The sequence below is a fragment of the Stenella coeruleoalba genome (genome assembly GCF_951394435.1).
Source record: "Stenella coeruleoalba genome assembly, chromosome: 17".
Taxonomy (NCBI): domain Eukaryota; kingdom Metazoa; phylum Chordata; class Mammalia; order Artiodactyla; family Delphinidae; genus Stenella; species Stenella coeruleoalba.
In genome coordinates, this window is record NC_137163.1 from 37111328 (window position 1) to 37135928 (window position 24601).

Genomic DNA, 24601 nt, shown 5'->3' on the forward strand with positions numbered 1-24601 from the left:
TTATTAATAGTCAGAAGAGAAACAACTTTATAAAATCTGTATGATGATTTCATTCCATCAAACTCAAACTGTTTTTATAAAACATTGGATTATTTGTTACTTGGTGAGTGTACATTATTCTGGAAGCTTTAATGTAAGCACTTTGGGGAGTCAAGAAATAGCTATTCATAGTGCTTGTACAGTACTCTATTATCCTCAGAGTTACAGCACCTCGCAAATAACGTGGCTTCCGCCCAGGGAAGAATTGACTCACCATGGAGGTCTGTCTCCCTTGTCTCATTAAATCTTCTAGAATTGCTGAGAAGTGGCTAGCGATTATTCTTCTCTCTGTTTGACGTATGTGGAGAGCGAGGTGCCAAGCAGCGAGAGGTGATGCAGAGTCTCTCAGGGGGTGCCACTTGAATCTTGGTCATTGAATCGCTGCTGAGCAAGCGTTAGCGTGAACTCCTGAGGCCCATCTTATAGGGGATGTGGTGCCCTAAATGCCAGAAACAAGTCCCCACCATTCTAGGCATTGCCAGTTCCTGCCTTCATTTACAAATTATTATATTTTATGAGTATATTTCATTTTGATTTTATATAATTTCTTCAAAAGGACCCATAAACATGTCTCATATGTCATTCGTACTTAAAATTGAATAATTTAAAAGAGCTATGTAAAACTGTTTTGAGAACATTGAGTTTTGACCTTAATTACTCTTAGGATTCAAACTCGCTGATTTATTTTTATTGAGGGAGAAGTAATGTTTTTAAAGTATATAACTGATCTATAAGAATGCTGTGTTATTTTATCTGCAAGATTTGTGTGTCAAAAATCCACCTGCAGGGTATTTTCTTTTAAAGCTCCTTGGAAAGGTGAATTCTGTAGATGAACTGACATTAGTATATGTTTACATTTATTTTAAAGTGTCTGAGATGAGGCAGGCAGGAAGAACCTTGAAATTGAATTCTTCATGACCTTTTAAGTTAATCTTGGATGCTAACTAACTCAAGGGAAGTGTGAGAAATGGGTGGAAACGGCTTCAGTTGAATAAATGTTACACTTCAATGACTTTAATTTTTTTTTTAGAATGGAAGGACTAGGTGACAAGTACAGGAGAAACCTGATTATCAGAACTTCATTCCATTATTTTAAAAGTACCAAATGTATTCTAACCAACAGACGATGTTTTCTTTCTTACACAGCCGACAGAAACTGGTAGTTGAACCTTAGCATTTGATAAGTATACAGTATGTACTCCCTACCCTTATATATTTTCCTGCCTTTGAGGGGGCAGGATGGTTTTTAAAAATTCTTTATTTATTTTCCACTCATGGTGGGTTATTTTTGGCAACAACCAGTTGACCTCCTGACTATTCTCTCTGGTTCCATTCTTGCCTCCCTAAATTCTGTCCTCCACTCTGGAGCCAGGTTGATTCATTTTAAATGTAGATCAAATTCTGTCACTCCCCTGCTCAAACACACCAGGACCTTTCCATCACAGAATAAAATCTGAGGGCTTTACTATGGTCTGTTGATGCCGTGAATGTTCTGGTACCCGGCCATATCTCTGACCTCATTTTCTATACTGTTTTTTGCTCACTTTGCTTCAGCTCTGCTGGTCTTGTTGTTCTTCAAGTCAAGTTTACTCCTTCCCTGAGGCCTGTGCTTTGGCTGACATGGCCAGAACTGCCCTTCTCACGGATTCCCTCACTTCGTTCAGGTCACTTTCTAGTCACTCTATTCCCTTACCCTACTTGGTTTTCTTTCTTAACGAGCACTTACCACCACCCAACAACATATATTTTTGCTTCTTGTCTCTTCATCACTAGAATGGAGGCTAGGACTCCTCCCAGTGTGTCCACTACTGCCTCAGTCACATGATAGGTTTTCAGGGAATATTTGTTGAATGAATGAAAAGCGGCTGTCTTGGAATTTTAAGAACTTGGTAACATTCCTAGACTTTATAATCTCGATAGAAAATTTTAATCATAATTCTGACAGTGTTTATCCATGTGGGTTTTCTTGCAGTGGCTGATGTATATCAAAATCATGTGAGGTTCTTTTTCAAAATATGTAGCTGGTGCTCTGACATCCCCCTCCTGCCAACTAGAAAATATTGAAGTAAAAAGAAAAGAGTGGGAAGGGTATTTTGAATAAAGCTCTTCCGGCTCATTTTCCTCCAAATTTTTTTCATCATGGAAATTTTTTAAAAGCTGAAAATAGTACAGTAAACACACATTGACCACCTAGATTCAACAAGTATAAACATTTTGCCATATTTGCTTTTTTTGTGTGTGCTTGTGTGTGTATTTTTCCCCCTGCCAATTGTGATGTAAGAGCATAGCCTGAATCCTTCCCCCAAATAGAGAATCTCTGACTTAGTAGGTTATTGTTATTTCTGATGGGTTTCATTGTGTGGGTGAGGAGACAGTAGTGGAGAGCATACAAAGGTTGGATTTCTCTCTTAGTGATCTCTGCAATAATTGTGATGTATGCCAGTCAAGGTTGTTGTAAAGAGACCCTGTCTTCTAGATTATCTGATGCAGTTTGAATTCAGTGCCACCGTGCATTTGAAGAAGCTTTTTTGTTTGTTCTTGGTAAGTGTTCCTTCTTTGTTGTTGTTTTTATTTTTGAAATTATATTTTGTCAGCTAGGCAAGTGATAGCCTTTATTTCCTCTTGTTATTAATATAGTCACTCCAGCCTTTTTGTGTTTACTGTTTGTATGCTATATCTTTTTATGTTCATTTACTTTAACCTGTCTCTGCCTTTATATTTAAAGTGAAGTATACTTTTTCCCTGAGAACATTTAAAATGTTGTTCTACTTGTCTTCTGGTCTCCGTATTTTCTAAGGAGAAGTCTATGATGTTATATACAGGGGATTCGTATGTATCCCCTGTATATAATGTGTACTTTTTTTTTCCTGTCTACTTTCAAGACTTTTTTCTTTATTTTTGGTTTTCAGCAAACCTAGGCATTGATTTTTGTGATTGATGTTTTTAATTTTCTTTACAGTTCATGAGCTTCTTGAATCTGTAAAGTTATATCTTTTTACCAAATTTGGGAATGTATTCAGTTATTATTTCTTCAGATTTTTTTTTTTCCCTCATTCTCTCAGTCCCTACCTTCTAGGACTCCAAATAACCTGTTAGACCTTTGATATTATCCCAAAGGTCCTCAAAACTCTATTCACTTTTTTCCTCAATCTTTTCTCTCTTCTTCGGATTGGATAACTTCTATTGATCTTTTTCCAGTAGATCTTTTGTCATCTCCATCTACTTTTGTCATCTCTCTTCTGCTATTAAGCATATCCAGCAAACTTTTATTTCAGATATTGAATTTTTTCCATTCTAAATTTCCATTTTTTTTTTGTTATATTTCCTTTTTCTCTGCTGAGATTTCCCATTTTTTTCATTCATTGTGAGCATTTTCTCCCTTACCTCACTGAGTATAATTATAGCTGCTTTAAAGTCCTGTCAGTTTCTATATCTGGGTCTAATAAAGGCTGGTCTCTGTTGATTTTCTTTTCCTTTGAGAGTGGATCACATTTTCCCGATTCTTGATATGTCAAGTAATTTTAGATCATATCCCAGACATTGTAAATGTTTTACTGTCGAGGGGAAAAATGTGTTTTGTTTACTCTCCATAGCCTTCAGCAGTTCATTTTATTGTTGTCGTTGTTTTGAGGTTTTTTTCTCCCCACAGTTTAAGGTTGTTCTTTGTGAAAGAGTTGGTCTATTAGGGGCTTACTCTGACATGCCAAAGCTGAACTCCGGATATGCTTTTTAACCCTTTAACTGCCTCTCAAGTTTCCTGTTAAACTACATGCCTACACTGTCACACAGAAAGAAAGTCCTTCATGTCTTCACCCAGATCAAGTCAATCAGAGCTGCCAAGGGTGAAACAGTGATAAAGATGAAGTTTGTCATCCTCACAACTGGCATCCTTTTTTCTGCATCCTGCCCATTGCCACCCATGTACTCTTTTGTCACCAGAGATGAATGGAATGAATTTAGATGGACTTAGCAACAAGTACCACTGCCACCTCATCAGGAACACAAGGAGAGAGGAAAATCTCAGATGATGACAGAAGCTAGGAAGAGCAGTTGGAGGAAAGCTCTGTTGATGGAGTTGGGCACAGATGTGGGCATATGAACATGAACTGAAAGGGAAATAGAGTTTAAAAAGAAGGGGAGACAAGAGGGTGGGGAGGCAGAGGGCAGGGGGCCAGCTGTGCCCACCTTTGTGTCTGTGGTCTCATATAATCTTCAGAACAACCTGAACAGAATAACAACAAGTTGGCTAAGAAGCTGCACTGCAACGCTCTTAAGTGTGTCAGTTCTTTACTGTCTGCTGAGAATGCAAACTTGACCTGCCTTAAGCTTAGGTTAGCTATGGTAAGCCCTTCTCCACCTCTTAACTCCCCATCCCTTCCCCTACCTCACCCCCAAGTCTCAATCTTATTCTGCTTCCTGATGGGCTTTATAAGCCAGAGGCTTAAGAAAAAGACTCTGAGTGCTCTTCAGAAGACAGCATGGAGATCAGCTTGTCAGTGAGGGGCAGATGGTTCGAGGTTGGAATTCTTCCCTACAGATTGCTCTCGCTTCTCTGACCTCTAGTGTCCTTATCCTTGTGCCCATTCTAAAATTTCCATTCCATTGAATAACATGCAAAGAGAGAGAAGCATGTTACCAAGAGGCACTAACTTCTTCCACACATAGCCCAGGAGTCCTTCAGGTCCTTCTAATTTTCTTCCTACACCTTTTTATGTCCAATACCCTCAGAGTAGATCATTAATTCTCAACCGGGGATGATTTTGCCTCCAGGGACCACTTGTTAATGTCTGGGCATTTCTGATTCTCGCAACTGGGGAACTGCTACTGGCATCTAGTGAGTGGAAGCCAGGGATGCTGCTAAACCTCCTACAATGCACAGGACAGCCCTGCATAACAATGAACTGTCCAACCCAACACATCAATATTGCCAAGGCGAGAAACCCTGGAACTGACTCCTAGAGCCTTTTTCCTGTGTCCTTTCTCTTCCCTATCCCTTCCTTTCCTTCATTAGGGCTACTCCCACTGGTGTAATGATTGTGCCAGGCCAGCCTTTTTCAAGCCTGTCCCGCAGCCAGAGCTGCCGGGGTGGTCCCTTCTGGTGAAGAGTGGGGACGGGAAGTACTGAATGAACTGCTAGTGGACTCTTGGGGAGGAACCCATGAGTGGGATTTGTGGAGAGGAGGAGTATGCGAGCCCTCACTTCTCAGTCATGGGCATCGAGGTGCACCTTGGGAGCTGCAGTTTAAAGGATATGGGGCGGTAGCAATATGTAGTGATTTATAGATGTTAGGGAACTTGGAAAATTCAGAGGGAGACTATAAAAGTAATTTTGGCTATGGTTATTTTTGAAATGAAATCAATTATGAATAATTATCACTTGCGCAGTATCATGTCGTTAAGAATGTCACGTTGATATTTTTGGGGAAGCTTTGTTTTATTGCAACACTGAAATCTGTTCCTGCATTTATATTTGCCTTGTTCATTTGCCAGTGACATGGTTGTCAGTTCTCAAATTAAGGAGAGAAAGAGGCAATATTGTTCCTACCTGGAATCGATTTTTTTCTCCCCTTTTCTGTTGGAATGAGAATCCTAGTTACAAGGGGGCCACACAACCAGAACATTTACCCATAGCCATTTAAGACTGCTGATAAATATAGTATAACTTTATTACAGTGACCTCATGTCAATGTCCTTTGTAATTCTGATTAGTCCCCATAATTACCTTGGACCTTTCATCACCTAACCAGTATAATCCCAAATCTGCCCAGTATTAGAGTTTATGGGACATTGAAGTTCTCTGCATTGGACTAAGGTGTTCCCAAGTCTTCATGTCTGTAAGAAAATCACTGCATGATTTTCACCTTACCCCCATACTTCTGCTTTTAACAAATTATCTGGAAAAAACAGAAGGCATTATTATGTTGAATACATATGGAACATGAAACTTTTCTCTCCCACTGTTTTGAATAAAAACTTTTAACTTACATTAAGTACACGTTGAATTAAATATTAAGCCTTGATGTTTTCTCTGCCCAGGATATCTACTTTTGCCTTGAAATGTATCTAAGATGTAGACAGCCCTTGTAGTCCTAGATAGTTCACTTTAAACTGAACTAGAACATCATGCTACATCAGGCCTTTGAGGGAAGCTAAGAGGGGCCATCTCTGCTGTCACAGTCTTCTTCCCCCATTATTTTTCTATACAAATGGGTGTTCTGCATTCTGCCTCTTCATCTGGCTCTTGTTCTTGGTGCTTTTGATCAAGGTTGTACTCACACCTGAGCACAGGCCTTTCGGGTATGTGAATCTGAGACTCCACCAACCTTCTGGCCTCTACCCAGCATTAAGATGTTAACCATTTGAATTGATGTTCCTAATAAGACTTGAGAATTGTGCTGTTACATTGATTAAGACATTTTATTAGCTTGTTGAATGTGGATAAACAGATGGACTCTGATTTCAGGAAATTTTATCACAGTAACATCTTTAATGATTAATATTGAATTGTTTTCATATTTATCTTTAAATATGTCATAGTGATGATAAACACTGATAAATTGATAAATAGAATGTTCCATGATGGTTTTATAGCTTTTTGACTATGGGAATATGCCTATGCTTATTTCTGGCTCTTAGTTTATTTAACAAGCATTTGTTAAGCACCTGCTAAATGCTAGGATCTGAAGAACAAGAAGGAAGGAGTGAACAAAGTGTCAAGTGCAGCTTGAGGGGTCAAATAAGATAGAAATGAAAAGAATTCATTTGACTTTGGTGACCTAACAAGAGCAGTTTGGAGAATGTGATGGGGGTGGGAGCAGTATGGAGTGAGTTGAAGCGTGATTCCCAGTTTAGAAAGTAGAGACTTTCTCCACACTTCTGAGAAGTTTGACTTTTCAGAGAAGAGCGATGAAATTGTGACAGCGGGAGGGGTGGGTGGAATTGAAGGCAGGTCTGTTTTTCTTGGTTTGTTTAAAATAGGATATATTTATAAAGTATTCAGTTTTGATGCTAAAGACTAAGAGAGTTTGAAGGAGCACAAGAGAAGGAAGCTAACCATGTAGTTAGGTTTCTGAGACCACTCCAGGGCTATCTGACCTTAGATCTGAGGGAGGCATGTGTCTTCCATTAGAACAGGGGTTGTGGAAGATGGGTGAGCAGGAATGTTTCTAAACTGCATTGCTTTATAGTCAAAAAGAATTTGGGGCTTTGTATTATGATTAGAATCACAGGCTATTTTCTTTTAAGCAAAAGTAACAGCTTTCATAGTACTTTTGTACTGTGAAATGTTCTTGATCTGCCATGTAGAGGCTATTTTGCTTCCCAGTGATCTCTTAGGGGTTATGAAAAAAAGTATCAAATTTTTGAAGGCACTTTACAAAGTTAAAGAATTTTAAAGTGCTAAGTACTTTATGTAATCATTCACCTTAACCTCATAATTTTGGGATCATTTTGCTCCCAACTCAGTGGGGATTTTATGACTCATATCTGGTATTTTTTCTTTCCTACGGTTTTTTACTTTCTGATTTTTATTTCCTCCTTCCGTGGATTTTTGCCAGTTCAGCAATAGTAATTACTGTTGAATTATTTATTGTAGATAAAGCAGAAATAAAGTGAAACCAAATTGTCTAGCATAAGTAAAATTTTCTTTTGGTTTATCATTGAAAATTGTCATTTTTATTTTCTGTGTAACAGAAGATAAAGATTATAGAGTTAGGCTAATTCACTGTACATTGAATCATTTGGGATATCTTAGATATTGAGGAAATTGTGTTACTTAAGGAAGTTACCTAATCATTCTAAACCTTATTAATCGTATCTGTAAAGTAAGAATAATGCCTATTTACAGAATTATCTGTCCCATTTCACAGTTATTGTGAGGTTCATCTGATAATAATTTATGTAAACATGCATTGTAAATCATAAAGTATTTTTAAATATATTATGATTTGAAAAATATTAGATCTCAGGCTCTCATGGCCAATTATAAACTCCCCTTCAGCTGTAAAATGTACACGAATAAACATTGTAGGGAATGAACTCTTGGCTGGCATAATGATGCATAAGCATCATTGACCTGCAAGTCTCTGTGCTAATCTAAGTCTAATTTAAAATCTTTAAGAAACTCTTCCTTTCTTAAGGAAGGAGGGAAGTTTTTATTATGGCTGATAAACTGTGTATCTCTGTGCAGTGTAATGTTTAAAAGTGCCAGCTCCATAATCAGGTTGCCTTGGATTCAAACCCTGGTCACACCTTTCAGTGGCTAAATGTCTTGCATACGTTTAAACTGTTGGTGCCTCTGAAAATTTAAACTCTGAAAAATGGTGGTATTAATGGTACTTTGTCACAGGGTTATTATCTATTAAATGAGATAACACTTAGAATAGTGTCTGCCAGTGCTACGTGCTCAAAAAACTTGTTAGCTGTTGTGTACATGAAATTTACAGCAATATGAATCCATATATAAAAGAATATTTCTCGTAAAGTAAGTACCTGTAGAGAATTAAATTTTAAATCGCTAAGTACTCACCACATCTTTCCATTTAAGTAGCTTTACCCATGGGATTTTAAATACATTCAAAGGAACACTTTTTGAATCATTCTAATAGCTTGCTTTTTTGGATGTCAAATTTATACCTAATAAGTGGTTTTCCACCTACCTGTAGACCAGCAGTGGTACTGATGATTCCTTCCATAACCAAAAAAGGTTTTGAAATATATTGTGCTTCGAAAGAAGGAAGGAAAGGAAAGGAAAAGGAAAAGGAAAAGGAAAGGAAGGGGGGGGAGAGAGGGAGAGAAGAAAGAGAGAGGAAGGAAGGAAGGGAAGGAAGGGAAGGAAGGAAGGGAAGGAAGGAAGGAAGGAAGGAAGGAAGGGAGGGAGAAAGGGAGGGAGGGAGGGAGGGAGGAAATGGAGGGAAAGGAGGGAAAGAGGTTTCTGCTCTTAAAAGGCAGAAATCTGTGGTGCCAAATCTGGCCACTAGAGGGTGCCGGATAGCCAGTGACCTAGCCCTCTCTTAGAGTCTGAGATCTGATCTTGCCCTTATGAGAGTTCAGGACCTACCACTAATCATCTATGTGGAGCTCAGTGGCATCATGTTTTCTCAGTTCCAAATACCATTGATCTGATAGTGGTTCATCTTCCTTACTTCTCGTGGACCAGGGATCGAGCTGAAAGCCTGTTCCCATCTTCCATAAACTTTTATACTCTTGAAACTTTTATACTCAAGCTTTTCACTTCACCCGCTGCCCTTTCCAGAAGAGGCCCACCCATTCAGAAGTCACTTTGGTTACAATTCAGTTGATTTAGGAGGATGTAATTTTATTCCATCCTACTGCTTCCGCTTTTGCTACTTTCCCTCATTCTATATGTTAATTTCTTAATGGGATTTAACAGGTTTTACAAAATAGTTATCAATTATTCAATATGTGGTCACTCTGTGAGGTTAAAACCCCACTACTGCTTAAGAATCAATAAAGAGCGTCTTCCTTTTTTTTTTTTTTTTTTTAAGTCAGAGCAGAGATTTGGCAGGGGATGGGGAAACTTCTACTACTGTCAGTCTAGCAAAACAGACTAGTGGGAAATCTGCCCTCTCTATTACTAGGTGGCATAATTCAGGATGATACTCATTAAAAGCTAATGAAAGACAAAATTTCTGGTGATTGAAAAATGAGGAGATAGCTAGCAAAATCTGCAGCTGCCTCAATATGAGTCCTCTCTCCTTGGCCACCGTGGTTCAGCACAGCTGTCTGTTCTGAGTATCAGGCGGGCTGGCAGTGAGAGTGGTCTGCTTAAAAGGCTGGCAGCGAGTCTGGGTGAAATGAGGCAGTGGACACACCTGTGAGGGGATAGCCAGGCTCGGGGCCATGCGTGTTTCTCACAGCTGCCAGTGAGCAGAAGAAATGCGGGGGCTGGTGGCAGCAGGCCTGGGGATGGGCCTAACAGTGATAGGACCGTGCGCTTTAGCTGAAAGAACTATGGCAGGAAGAAGTTTGTTCAAGCGGATGTTCGTAACTGAAAATAGGCTGGATATTGTGGGAATCCGGAAATGGACAGTGTAGTGTAGAATAGATTGCAGTTTTTGAGTTCATTTGAAAGTAATTCCTTTGTGCGCAGCGTTTTTCAAAACTACTTCATGCTTTCTGGTATTGCATGTCCACTCTGAGTCTAATAAGGCGAAGGAAATTTCACTCGTGATATTTCTGTATAAGAATGCTATGGAGGATTCTGGCATCTGTTGGTACCAGGCACTAGTCACTCAGTCTGTTAGGTCATTTATTCAGGATTGGGAGCTACATGATACTGTATGTTAATACCACATAATTTCAGAATAATGATGCAAGTGGATTAGCTACTCTGAATAACAGCATATGTCAGTCACTTGCTAACAACATCTTATAAAAAGTTCCTCATTGAATTTAACAGCCACGTAGCTTTTTTGTTACTTTTCCACAGGAGGTAAACCAACAGTGTGTCTTTTATTTGGTCAGTAATTAAAGGTGCATTTTTCCTTTTATCCTTATTAAAATTGGACTTTTTAAGACTGAGCTGAAATTTCATACTGAAAAATAAAATGTAAAGATTTACTAGCATAACTACATTATATTAATGTATATTACTGGAACCAAAGCTCAAATTCTGATCCCCAAGTTTCCACTAGTGACCACAGTCTCCTGGCTTCCCAGTAGATGCAAAGTGAGACTATCCAATCGTCATGAAGTCCCCTCAGTCACAGTTCTCTGCCTCTGCTTCTGTGTCCACGCTAGTAGTGAGTCTGCTCAGAAGGAGGTGTTTGGCTCAAGGGAAGATCTAGCCAGAAGTCTTGTTGCATCTGAGACAGGTGGCAGCTTGGTTCGGCTCAGTGCTGAAAAGTTCCGGGAACATTTGGGAGCACGCTCATTTTACAAGGTGGTATTACAGATTTAATTTTGATGCCATGTTCTCTGTTAAATTAGTTGATAACAAAAACAATTTTTAAAAATTTGACTTGGTGTCATTCTCATTTTTTTAAAAAAGACTTCGTGGAAAATTCATTTACTGTAGGCATCTAAGTGTGAAATTTTTAGTTTGCAGTAAACTTTTACTCTAAGCTGTTTTGTTTGTAAATGACACTGGCATATTACTCTCTCATCTTTATTTTCAGTGATTTATACATATTAGTTGTCCAGTCTAAGATGATGACATAACTCACAAACACTACTGTCTCCTCTCCCCACACCAGAAAGTTGAAAGTTTGAAACATTTACATTTACATTTGAAAGTTGATGCCTCCTTCCTAAGATAAATTTAAGCTAATAATTAGCCAATTTTGGGACTTCCCTGGTGGCGCAGTGGTTAAGAAGCCACTTGCCCAGGCAGGGGACATGGGTTCGAGCCCTGGTCCGGGAAGATCCCACATGCCACGGAGCAGCTAAGTCCATGCGCCACAACTACTGAGCCTGCGCTCTAGAGCCCGTGAGCCACAACTACCGAGGCCAAGTGCCGCAGCTCCTGAAGCCCGCTTGCCTAGACCCCATGCTCTGCAACAAGAGAAGCCACTGCAATGAGAAGCCCGCGAACCGCAACGAAGAGTAGCCCCCGCCCGCTGCAACTAGAGAAAGCCCGCGTGCAGCAATGAAGACCCAACGCAGCCATAAATAAATAAACATTTAAAAGATAATAACGATTAGCCAATTTTATTTTCACTTAGTCTCATTTTATATTTTCTTTTACTTTAAATTAATAGCACTTACGAACATATTTTAAAACAACTATTAATGAAAGGATAAGGGCAAAAGCTGTCAGATTCTGTTTTATTCACTTGGTGGTTTTGCTTTTAAGTTTGCACAAGACTGATTGTTATTAAAGTAGGCAGGGGTTTTATTTTTTAACATTTTCATAGGAGCCTTCCTATCCTTTTTTTCCCCCCTATCCTTTTAAATTCCTGAGTTTCTTCATGGGTTTTTAATTGAATTTGTACCTTTGTTTGGGAAATTAAAAATACTGTTTCAGTCACAAATCATGCCATTCTAAAATTGATGATTATGTTAAAATGTTTCCTTTTTGGTAAATTTTATTTTCTAAAGCTCATGTGGCAACTAAGGATGAAGCACTATGATCAGAATTTATTGTTGCTCTTTAAGTTTTTAAAAAACTTTTTACCATGTTTTGAGTTCCTGTTGTTTCATGAGTAGCCATCAGACCATGATTCTTATTCTCCGGGGTCTTAGAAGAACTATGGATTTAGATGCCTCAACACTAAAGTATTAGGAATCCTGTTCATTGGTAGGTGTTGCTTCATTGTTTTAAAAAATCATGTAATACAGTCTGAGTTTCATGGTTTGTGGTTTTCGGCTGACCTCTATTTTATTTTAAAACCCTTCCTATAGGTGGGCAAAGTAGATTTTGCATCTTTATGGTATGAAGATAGACATAATTTAAATTGGCAGGATAAGTATTGTGGTATCACTGCAGCAGAAAATTGTATAAATGGCTGTGTGCACTCAGGGATATTAGTAAGAATTATGTCCTCCCAGAGCACTTCATTCCATGCATGTTTGCCAAAGGAGTAAACTATGGTATTTATTATCATTTTGAAGAGTTTTTTGACAGAAGCCATTTTTCTAAGAGAAGAATGAGTTGCGATCAAAATTAAATATCTTACCAGACACACAGAATAAACATGTAGTGGAGCATGGGCCTATCCTATAGTGAAATAAATGAAATCTGCTGGGTAATATCTCTGGTTTTCCAAGATACTCTTTTTGCTTTTCTTCAGTGGCAAGTGCGCCTACTTGATCCCACACACACTTTTTTTCTTTTTTTAGAGTTAACGGATATGTACCACAACGTTGAAAGGGACTTTTCCTACTGCCACACACGAGCGCTGTTGTCCACAACTGAAAACAGCAGGCGCTAAGTATCCCATATTCTAAAGAGGGCCACCAACGATTGAGACCAGGCACCTCCCTGCAGGGTTTGCTAAGAGCCCCACCATTTTTCATTCATTCAGTATATATTTATTAGGCACCTTCTATGTTCCAGGCAGTGTTCTAGGCACTGGGGATGCAGCTGTTTGCAGAAGTTCCTATCCTACTGTAATTCACAATCTGGCGCTCTAGTGGAAGGGGAAGAAGGTAGCTCTCTTCTTGCTTAGATTAAAGGTGGAGGTGGGGGCACTTCCAGAGAGCCATTCGTAGTAATCGGTGTCCCTACAGGAAAACAGACTGGCCTCTGGTGTCCCAGCCAGTTGCTTGCTAAGCTGGTTGAACCTGCAGACCCACTGATGTACCTGCCACTAGAGCCGAGTTCAGTGAGCAAGTTCCTGGGAGTCTGGAGGGTCTATTAACATAGATGTCTGCATCTCTCCCAAAGACTTCTGTTGGCGGAGCCAAGGCCTGCAGAATTACTAGGGACCACGGTGTAGTGTTCTAGGAAAGAAGAGACTAGGAGACCTCTCCCCTTCCTTAGGTCCTGGTGGCCCCTGGAGGGTGTAGAAAAGAACCTCTACAATCTCTGTGGCTCTAAAAAAGGTGATCAGAAGTCAGAATGCTACTGAGGGGGTTTCCAGGCCAGAGGAGACAATACCCCACCCAGGGAGCTGCCCCTCCTCAAGAGGGGTGAGCACCAGGGTAACACCGACCACCACATCAGAAATCCATACACACCCCTCTGCCCTCCAACACTAGGAATCAAGCCAGAGCAGGACCAGGGAAACATCTCCCCAGCTGACAAACAACCATTTATGTCAGAAGATCCTTCCTTCTTTCCCAGCTCCTAACACCAGAGAAGAAGTAGACCTTGAGGTTGAAAGGGCGGGCGGGGAGAAAGTTCTGGGTGCAGATAACATCCCTTCCTGCCAGTCTCTTGGTCTTTCTGTGCAAGCCCGTACTGAGGGGAGGGATGAGATTTATATTTAATATGAGATTGAAGTTTGTAATTGGTCTGGACTTTCAATAATGAAAAGTGACCTGGGGACTTCCCTGGTGGCGCAGTGGTTAAGAATCCGCCCGCCAATGCAGGGGACACGGGTTCAAGCCCTGGTCCGGGAAGATCCCACATGCCATGGAGCAACTAAGCCCGTGTGTCACAACTACTGAGCTTGCGCTCTAGAGCCTTCAAGCCACAACTACTGAGCCCTTGTGCCACAACTACTGAGCCTGCAAAGCCACAGCTACTGAAGCCCACGCACCTAGAGCCTGTGCTCCGCAACAAGAGAAGCCACCGCAATGAGCAGCCTGCGCACCACAGCAAAGAGTAGCCCCCGCTCGCCGCAACTGGAGAAAGCCCGTGCGCAGCAACGAAGACCCAACACAGCCAAAAATAAATAAATAAAATAAATTTGAAAATAAATAAATAAATAAACTAAGAGCAATTTAGTAAAAAAAAAAAAATTATTCAAAGTGTTAATCAGAATCACCGAGATAAGGAATCAAAGCTAATAGAGCTTTTCCATCTGCCCCTTAATTGATCTGGAAAAATTTAATTAGTAGTTGGTTTCGCGTTACTCAGATTTTGTTGCTCTGGGCCTAGAATTTTTTAGCTGCTTACAGTATAGCAGAGCTATGCATGAATTAAGTTTTTCCTGATATTTTTAGCAGGCAAAACTACTTACTAGAAACTGAAAAACATAAAAGGAATGGGGGTTCAATTGCCGTTGAGGAATGCGACTGAAATTTCATCGTTCTTTTTTTTTATACGGGTGGCTCAGATTTCTGTAGGACAAGATAACTATAGTGATGCCCATCAGCTTGTAGCTCATTGCTGGATCCAAGCAAAATAACACATCAAACCAACTATGGGACAGTCTGAATGGACACAGGCAGTCTTGCTTCTGTGTCAAGTGGACGTCATGTTAGTTTTGTCACTGCATATCTCTTTTTATTGATAAAATTATGGCATCTGTCCCAAAGGGCTATGCAGAAATGCGTTTATATTTCTAGAGAGCCGATTAAATACAAAAATGCTTAATAAACATACACATACTTATTTCATAAGGCTAATTATAGCTAAAATACATTAATATATTTTAAGTAAAATACTCCACAAGGTACAATCTGGGAGGAAAGGTGGGATTTTTTTAATGTTTCCCTATTTTTAATATATAAACAATCTGTTAAAAAAAACTGTTTTATTTGATAATTGGCCTTTGAAGTGCTTTTGCAGTTCTTGGGAGACCTAAGAAGTTGTTCTCACTAGGCTCCAATCCAAACTCATGTGGGTGGATTTGCTGTTGTCTTTGAGTGCCTGCGTAAGCACCGCCAGCTATCGGACCTAGGGTGGGTCACTTGGTCTCTGAGTGTCCTCACCTATAAAATGGAGTTGGTAATATCTACCACATAAAGTGCTTGTTAGGATTAAATGCCTTAATGCACAGGACCTAGGATAGTGTCTGACCCCTTGTAAATGATCAATAATTGGCACTTTTCCCTTCTCCTCCATTGATAGCCGCAAGAAATGATGTTCTCCCTTTTCTTTGGGAATGAAAAAATCTAAATGTCTTAAATTTACCATAGATGCTCTGAGGTTAAACAGACGCTTAATGCAGTTTCCAGTTACAATCCCAGAATATTTGTGGTCGTTCAGTCATTCGGCCATAGACAAGGGGCACTCAGCTCCGAACAGAGTTACATGTACAATCTTCCATCCAGGTAGGTAAATAGTGTCTATTTGAGGAAGAAGGCTCTGCCAGTAGATTTAATGTTAACGTAGATTTTAAGAACGTGTACGGTGAGGAATTCAGCCTTCCTTCTATAATGTGTCAAGAGTCTGAAATTATCACTCTCTTCATTAGTTTTAAATGTATATGTAGGTTTTCTTTAAGAAAGCTTCAAAGTTCATTGACTTGAGAACTCTTTTATTGTATTCTTCTCAGTGCCAGAAATTAAATCAGGAAATTCCATAATATATTGACGTTTTAATTTTTTTTTTTTAACTTTAAGTGCTACCTATTATCCCTGTTGCTTAGCAGAAGGCCCCTTACCTGTTCATAGATATCTAAACTAATCAGTGGACTTCACTGGACTTTTGCGTCTCCCGTCTCATTGTTAGTAAAATGACTGTGGCAGCCTCCATGAATAGTGTTCTGTAAAACCAAACCAGATTCTGTTCAACACAGTAAAAATTTGAGCTAAAGTGGAGTGTTAGGGGGGAAAGGAGTATGTCGCTCCAGGCCACAAACAACTCAAAACAGTTTGAGGCATGCACTGGTAAATCTTACAAAATGCTATAGGCAATTCAGCATCAAAATTGCCATAGAAAATTATTGTTGTTAGCCATTCTGTTGATAGTTCGTATTGTTAGAATTGCTAGCAGATGGGAAAATGGATGAGTCAGGATACAGTATTAGCAATCCATATTGTTTTAATCACTGGCCACTAATAGGGTCTGTAGCATCTGTGAGATTTATTTAAACAGTTGCTAGGAAGAGTTTGTTTTCCCAGTAAACACAGCAAACCTTATACAAGGGTTTTTTGATTGACTCTTTGACTAAATGTGTTAACATTAACATGTAAGACCATTTGCTTCATTGTGATGGTTATCTCATTTGACAGACTGATTATACCAGCAACTCGTAGACCCATTAAGTCTTGAAATGTTATCACATTTAAGCATTTTAAAACTTCATGATCCTGTTTCCTCTATTTTTTGAAATTAAGACTTTTTAAAAAGCCTTCATGTAATTAGGACTATTTTTGACAAAACAAAATAATGTAGAAATCTGAATGTTCTCCCCCTATAGCTTTTAAGATGAAATTGTTTGGGAAAATAATTCCTTCTGACTTAATTTTACTGTCGGCTCTTCCTGATGTAGTCATAAGAATGTTTGCTCTTCTTGGCCATTTGAAATGACAGATAATCAGGGGGCAAGACATATTAATAAAAGCAGAGAATAAAATCAATTTCCATAAAAGGGTTTAAACGGAGATTGCGTATACTGAATCATAGGGGCCTGAGAGAAACACATTTTGAGATCTGGGATTATTAAAAGTCATTGCACATGACTAAGTCATTTGTTTAGCAGAAACATGAACGATAAAGGTGGGTTGAGTTAAGCCTCACAGAATCTCGCTGCAAAAGAGAACCTTAGACATGATCTAGTCTAACTTCCTTATTTTAGGTGAGGAAATGAGAGCTAGCGTGCTCAAAGTTACACTCCTGGTTAATGGCGAGACATGACCCGACCCTTATTAGGTCAACGCTGTTTTTTATTATACCAAGTCTGCTATTCTTAATCTAGCACGGCCAGAGAGTTCAACAAGTTAAGTCACCACAGATTTGGAGGTGTGTTGCTAATAATAATTAGCAGCTTTTCAATACTTCTCATAGAGTTCAGAAATAATTCTAATTATTAAAAGTTTGAACTGTCAGAATTATCTATGGGTTGATTTAGTCTTGTTTTCTATCTTCTCACATTACAGAGTTACTTATGCTGCTGTTTTATGTAAGAGCTAGTAAGTGAGTTTTTAATCTGAATACCTATCTTGGGTTTTCTTTTTTTAAGGGATACTGAAAAATATAATATTTTTGGATCTTGATCTGTAATCTTCTTACCTCCTGGATTAAAATGTGATAATCTAGGACTGTTATTAACAAAATGAGCTGCTTATTCAAAGCTGTCACTCATACACCAAACTGTACTAATTTTCAAACAAAATGTTGACTCCCATTAAAAAGTAGTTTTGACTTTTTCATTTAACTTATAAACAAGTATCCATCCACTCATCTAATTATTATTCTTTAAAAATTTTGGGTTTTTCTTAGATTCTTTAACTTATTTTAAACTTTTTATAAAAGCTGGGAGATCCTAGTTTACTGGCCTGAAGCTTAAAGAAGATAGCCTTCCTATCTTTTGCTGAACTTCTGCAGTTTATTTCATTTTAAAAGACTGCTGTAGTGCTTTCCTGGTGGCGCAGTGGTTGAGGGTCCTTCTGCCGATGAGGGGGACGCGGGTTCGTGCCCCGGTCCAGGAGGATCCCACATGCCGCGGAGCGGCTGGGCCCGTGGGCCATGGCCGCTGAGCCTGTGCGTCCGGTGCCTGTGCTCCGCAACGGGAGAGGCCGCGGCTGTGGGGGGCCCGCGTACCGCAAAAAAAAAAAAAAAAAAAAAAAAAAGACTGCTGTATAGAAATGTCAAATGCAGTATTTTCTATTCACTGTGGACTTCATAGCTGTACACCTAAAAACCATTTTCCCTTTCAGTTCAGGTTGAAGACCGAAGAAGTTTCTCAGCAGCACACCCCCAAATCTGTGGTGACTTAACTTGCTGAACTCTCTGGCCGTGCTAGATTAAGAATAGCAGACTTGGTAAAATAAAAAACAGCGTTGACCTAATAAGGGTCGGGTCATGTCTCTGCCATTAACCAGGAGTGTAACTTTGAGCACGCTAGCTCTCATTTCCTCACCTAAAATAAGGAAGTTAGACTAGATCATGTCTAAGGTTCTCTTTTGCAGCGAGATTCTGTGAGGCTTAACTCAACCCACCTTTATCGTTCATGTTTCTGCTAAACAAATGACTTAGTCATGTGCAATGACTTTTAATAATCCCAGATCTCAAAATGTGTTTCTCTCAGGCCCATATGATTCAATATACGCAATCTCCGTTTAAACCCTTTTATGGAAATTGATTTTATTCTCTGCTTTTATTAATATGTCTTGCCCCCTGATTATCTGTCATTTCAAATGGCCAAGAAGAGCAAACTATGAATAGAAAAAAAAGTTTCTCAAGTAATGAAACAATATTGTTCTAAAACTCATCACTTTTTCTGTGACTCTGCTTTTGAAGCAGCTGTGGGCTCTGTCTCTGCATTCGAGTTTTTCCTCTTAGTGCATGGCAGCTTATTTGGTCACTTAGCCAAGTCATGTGTCCTCAATGTTTGTAAAGGTTGTCAAACTACAATATTCTTTAACTGTGTTAAGGCCTGAAGATTTAAGAATCATTGTTAGTTGTGCAAGTTATCTTTTGTCATTAAGTTCAAAACTAAATTTTGTTAAATAGAATTAGCCTATAACATATAAAAGTCACTTCCAGATGAGTGATTCATTCTTGTACATTTTTCGTATACAGTAAAAACCACAATGTATGCATGTTCTAAAATTCTTTTATTTATTTGACTTGACTTACCAAATTCTAAACTCTGACAAATGTAGAACAGAGACTTGATACTCCAACACTATTTTACTCTGCATTTATTTTGGAATTTGTCAACTGGCATATAGTTATGGTAATACAGCTACTTTGTATTGCGCGTAGAAAGATGGTTCATAAGTAACATTTCTTTCCTATATATAAAAAAATGTAAATTCAAGTTGATTTACCACAAGCTCTGTTAATCCATAAATGTAATTCTGAAGGAATTTCCATCTTCCTCTTTATAGTTTCAAGAAACTTGATTTTAGTGAAGGAAATTTTCATCACAGTAATACTGATATTAGTTCAGGAAGCTCAGCTTTTTCTTCTGATATTATCCTTATTAGCCCTCAGAATTGTTTTAATTTGATTATTATTTTAAAAGGGTGATAGTGGATTGTATGGTACTGTAGGGTCATTTTTATCATTATGAGTCTATATAAATTGTTATCTGGTTTGCACATCATTTTACTGCCAAGGCATTGAGCATACTGTTTTCCAAGAGATTGCAAAAGCTGCTTCTGCCACGTTTCCCACCCCAAACCATTTTTATGCCTGTGGGAGCCTTGATAGCTACAGAAACACAGAGTGCTAAATATGTTATTAGGGCTTAACTAGAAGTCAAAACTCAACCGGAAGTTCATATCTATAAATCATACCCATTTTTATAAGAAGTGAAAATTTTTACCAGTTAACCTCACTTTTTTTTAGTCTAGATGACACCATAATCTAGAGTTATTTAGGACTATATGGATATTTCTGTTCTGTTAACAAAATAAGAAAAGCCTCTGACCACAGATGTTAAGGTTTAGGGATTATTTTCTGTTGGATATCATAGGCAGATTGTAAAATCAGGGAGAAAATCTTCTTTTCCTGGATAATCTTATCCTCATCAAGAGCTTCAGTTATAAACTAAATGCTGATGATTCCCTAAGTCTGTGTCTTCAGCTTGAATCTTTCTCCTGAGGTCCAAAACCCCAAATTATAATCCATATCTGATATCTCCACCTTGATGCCATTAACTCCCCTACCTTATTAATGGTTTCAGTCTCTACCCCATGACCCCAGCTTGAAGCCGGAATCATCCTTAACCCTTCCTTCTTTCTGGCCCTTCATAATCAGTCAGTGAACAAAGAAAGCCCTATCAATTGTATTGATATTTTCAAGACTCTCCAATCCCTCTCTTCTTCTCAGTCTCCACTTCCATTTTCCTGGTTCAAGAGTCATCCTCTCAGTAGACTGTTGAACCTGCTAACAGGTCTTCCTGCCTCCATTTTTCCCCCATGGCAATGCATTTTCTCTACCTGCTATTGGAGATATTTTTGTAAAGCTCGCTCATATATGATCATGTTTTGAGCACCAATTATGCTCAAAATTATCAAGCATTTCTTTCTTGTCTACAGAAAGTTTGTAGCAACACACTTAAGGCCCTTAAGTCATCTGGCCTCTCCTCTCTTTCCTCTCCTAATCCCCTCCCCACTGGATCCTTCCTACATCCCAGCAGTCAGCTGACATCTCGAAAGATGCCAGGCATTTGTGTGCCTTATACGTCTCTGCTCATGCTGTTACCCTTCTCCCCTGTCCCGTTTCCCGACTTCTCAGCTTTCTCCTCCACTAGTGAGTTAGCTGTGCATGGACCTGTCTTGCCAGCTAGATTGCAAGCTCTTTGTGGGGTAGTGTTCTATTCATCTCTGCATCTACAGTGCTTGGTCCGTAGAAAATATCAACAAATTTTTTAATAAATGAATCCTCTGAAGTTCTCGGATGGCCCACCAGAAAACATAACTATATATGTATCTCATGTAGAAGTCAGATTTCCTGTAACCTCGACCTTATACAGCCACAAATATGAAGTTAAATTTTAAACACACACATGCGCGCGCGCACACACACACAAAACAGATATAACAAGCTTCAGCACTAAAGCCATGCTCTGTCTTTCCTAAAACAGCCTCAAGCTTTCACTCAGAAGCTGTTTATTCTTATTTAGTATAATGCCTTATAGGATTGTTGAATTGCCCTCCTGGTTTGCAATAAGTGAACAGACTTGGAGTAGAGAGAGAAGGATATCCACTCAATGATGGCAAAGAAAGGAGCTCATAGCTTTACCTCAAATGAAGATAAAAAGCCAAAAAGAAGAGAGGAAATTAATACATGGTATAGATTAGTCATAGATATTAATAATGATGATTCATCATAAGGAAAGGTTGTTTTAGGTCCTGTATCCTCTGCTTTAGAAGGCAGCATAATCTGTAAAATACTTTATAAAGATTTTCTGTTAAAAATGGTTGAAACAGTTTTATCACTTAAAGAACTAAGATTTAGATACTTCATGAATTTACTTATATGGAACACCTAATTCCCTAGCAATGCCAGCTAATTGTTCTCTAGTATCACAGATCTGTTTTTCACAAATTCTACATATTGCTAATATAAAAGTCTATTAGAGAAGAAAATTTTTTTCTTCTAAGTAGCTTCTTTCTCTGAATTCGGTCCATTCCTTTAGTATAATATTTATAAACTATTGGCAATTTGCCCCAGTAAGATAGTATAAGATATTTATAAGATATTTAATACAAAAATTGTTTGCTTTGTATGATGTTATAGCTCCTAATTATAGTGTAACCCATTCCTTTGAGTCATTTATTCTGTATTCCTGTTTATCTACCCACCTTTGTGTCTTCATATTTAACAGTATAGTTTAATAGTTTCTAGGTATGTGTACAAGGTCTAAAGTTTAAATATTTTTGGAATACCTCGGGTAGACATGAAACCCATGCATAAAAAATCAATTATAAAATAGTCCATGAGTCTAGAATCAAATACTAAATGGTGGTCTTTAAATTTTGAATGTTATATAGAAATTCAGAGATAAGAAAGATAACATAGGCTAAAATAGAGACAAAGTGGAATTGGATCTTATGTAGATAGCACTCAGCCTTGTCTTTCTCAGGGAAGCGTGGCTGTGTGTGGTCTCTATTGGCCCTTCATCTCACTATCACAGAAGTTTCAAGATTCCCTGTTAGCTTATTCTTTATCCCCACAGTGATTTGAACAGTAGTGATCAAGTAACAGATTAATACTTACATTAAAAATTAATTACAGGATTTCCCTGGTGGCTCAGTGGTTAAGAATCCGCCTGCTAATGCAGGGGACACGGGTTCGAGCCCTGGTCCAGGAAGATCCCACATGCCGCGGAGCAGCTAAGCCCGTGTGCCACAACTAGTGAGCCCAAGTGCCACAACTACTGAAGCCCCTGCGCCTAGAGCCCGTGCTCTGCAACAAGAGAAGCCACTGCAATGAGAAGCCCGCACACCACAACGAAGAGTAGCCCCCGCTCGCCACAAACTAGAGAAGGCCCATGTGCAGCAACGAAGACCCAACACACCCAAAAATAAATAAATTTATTTTAAAAAACAATTAATTACAGCAGAAACTAGCACACCATTGTAAAGCAATTATACTCCAATAGAGATGTTAAAAAAAATAATGGGGGCTTCCCTGGTGGTGCAGTGGTTGAGAGTCCGCCTGCCGATGCAGGGGACACGGGTTTGTGCCCCGGTCCGGGAAGATCCCACATGCCGTGGAGCAGCTGGGCCCGTGAGCCATGGCCGCTGAGCCTGCGCATCCAGAGCCTGTGCTCCGCAACGGGAGAGGCCACAGCAGTGAGAGGCCCGCATACAGCAAACAAACAAACAAACAAAATTAATGAAGTATGTAATAATATAATACTATGCTTTCTATATACATGTATATAATAGTATATAATATAATAAGCTAGGGTTTTCTTTTTTTTTAATGATGTTTGACTAAAAAATAACAGGACATATTTTAGATATATACCAGAACTTCTTATACACCAAAGCAAGTGGTAGTCACCTTCAGAGTCATCATCCCGGGAGCCAGTGCATTCTCTCCCATAACACTGTCATTCTTATATTCTTGGAACTCTTCTTTTGCATTTCTTCAGTCTCTGACTCATTCTTTTCAGTATCCTCAGTGGTGAGAAACCTTTTGCAGTTGAGAATGGATTTGATTTTGGGAACCAAGGGTCACTTAGGGCCAGGTATGATGAGTAAGGTGGAGGATCAAGCTGAAAAATGCTATTTTTGGTTAAGATTGACATGTGACTGTAAAGTCATGAGAGTGTTTTCTGGCTTGGCTTATAAAGTAACCAAAGACAGTTCTCTTCTGAAAACAAAATACAAGCTGCAAGTTTTATCATATTAAAACCGAGTCTGGATTACTCTCATGTAATTTCCTGCTCCAAAGTTGATCATGGCTCCCTGAAGTCCAAACCTGGCTTTGGCTGGCTTGCAGGACCCCACCAGCTCCTAGTTTTCTGTCTTGTTTTTGGTCCTTATTAGTTCTTCCTCCTCAGCACAGCAGGGCCTCCTCCCAGGGCCCTGCTCACTTCCCTGAGGTATCCCCTTTTCCAAGGACCAGCGCAGTCCCTGCTCCCTAAAGGGAATCATGTCTCCATTACATTTATAGCAAGCCTCCTCTCTTTTTTGTTGGGAATCTGCTTTTAAAAAAAACAAAAAACAATGGATGCTTTTCCCAGGAAAATGTACACATGAACATGCAGAATTTTTCACATGAGAAGCTTGGTCCCAGATTTGAGTTAAGAACCTGTCACTATAATCTGTACCACATACAATAGGGCTTAATTGTATAGGGTCTGGCATAAGTCCCTAAATATTTATAGTTGCTAATCTTACCCTTCAAGCTAATTTGTAAGTTTCTAAGGCAAGGAAATTGTTTAGTACTTCTATGCTTCCCTTACAATACCTACCAAGATGCTGAGTAAGAGCAAATAGTAGATCATTTCTCTTTAACAGAATTTTTAAAAATCACCTGTCTGCCACCATTGCTTTAATAGTTTCTGAAGGAGACAGAGTGTTTGATTTTTTTAAATGTTAATAAGATAAAAAGCCCAAGTATTAGGTTATATATTTCAGGGCATCCTATAGGCCCTGAGGCAATATCCCTAAAATGTTTCTCAGGAGATTATCCATATCTTGCTGTTTTGACATGTAAATAAATACAGTAAAGCTCAGGATGCCACAGATCCTGTTATGTAGAACAGATTTTATCCCCCATTCACACAGGACATGAGGCCCCTCTTCTGTTGTTACACAGAAAACCAGTAAAGGATGTGCCAGTGTTGCCCCCAGAAGCTAGCATAATCAAACTAAATCATTATAGTCAAACTGTATCATTTAGTCAAATCATATCATTACTGTCAAACTATAACATATACAGTGAACATGTGACAGATATTTCAGTTTCAAATTGGCCAAGCCCATGTCAGAACTTACACAGCACTGTTTGTATCAGACTCGGGATATTTTGAATCAGAAATTTAAAAACGCTGTCTTACCAAAATGCTTGGGGTAAAAGTATTCTAGATAATTTAGTTTTCTGGTTAACCAAGTGCTTAAAATTTAAGCATTTGGT

At 38.9% G+C, this 24601-nt stretch overlaps 1 protein-coding gene across 4 annotated transcripts in view; it reads left to right on the top strand.

The window, feature by feature from the left end:
• Positions 1-24601, top strand: part of STK3 (serine/threonine kinase 3) — a 321854-nt gene that overhangs the window by 287863 nt on the left and 9390 nt on the right. The window lies entirely within an intron of this gene.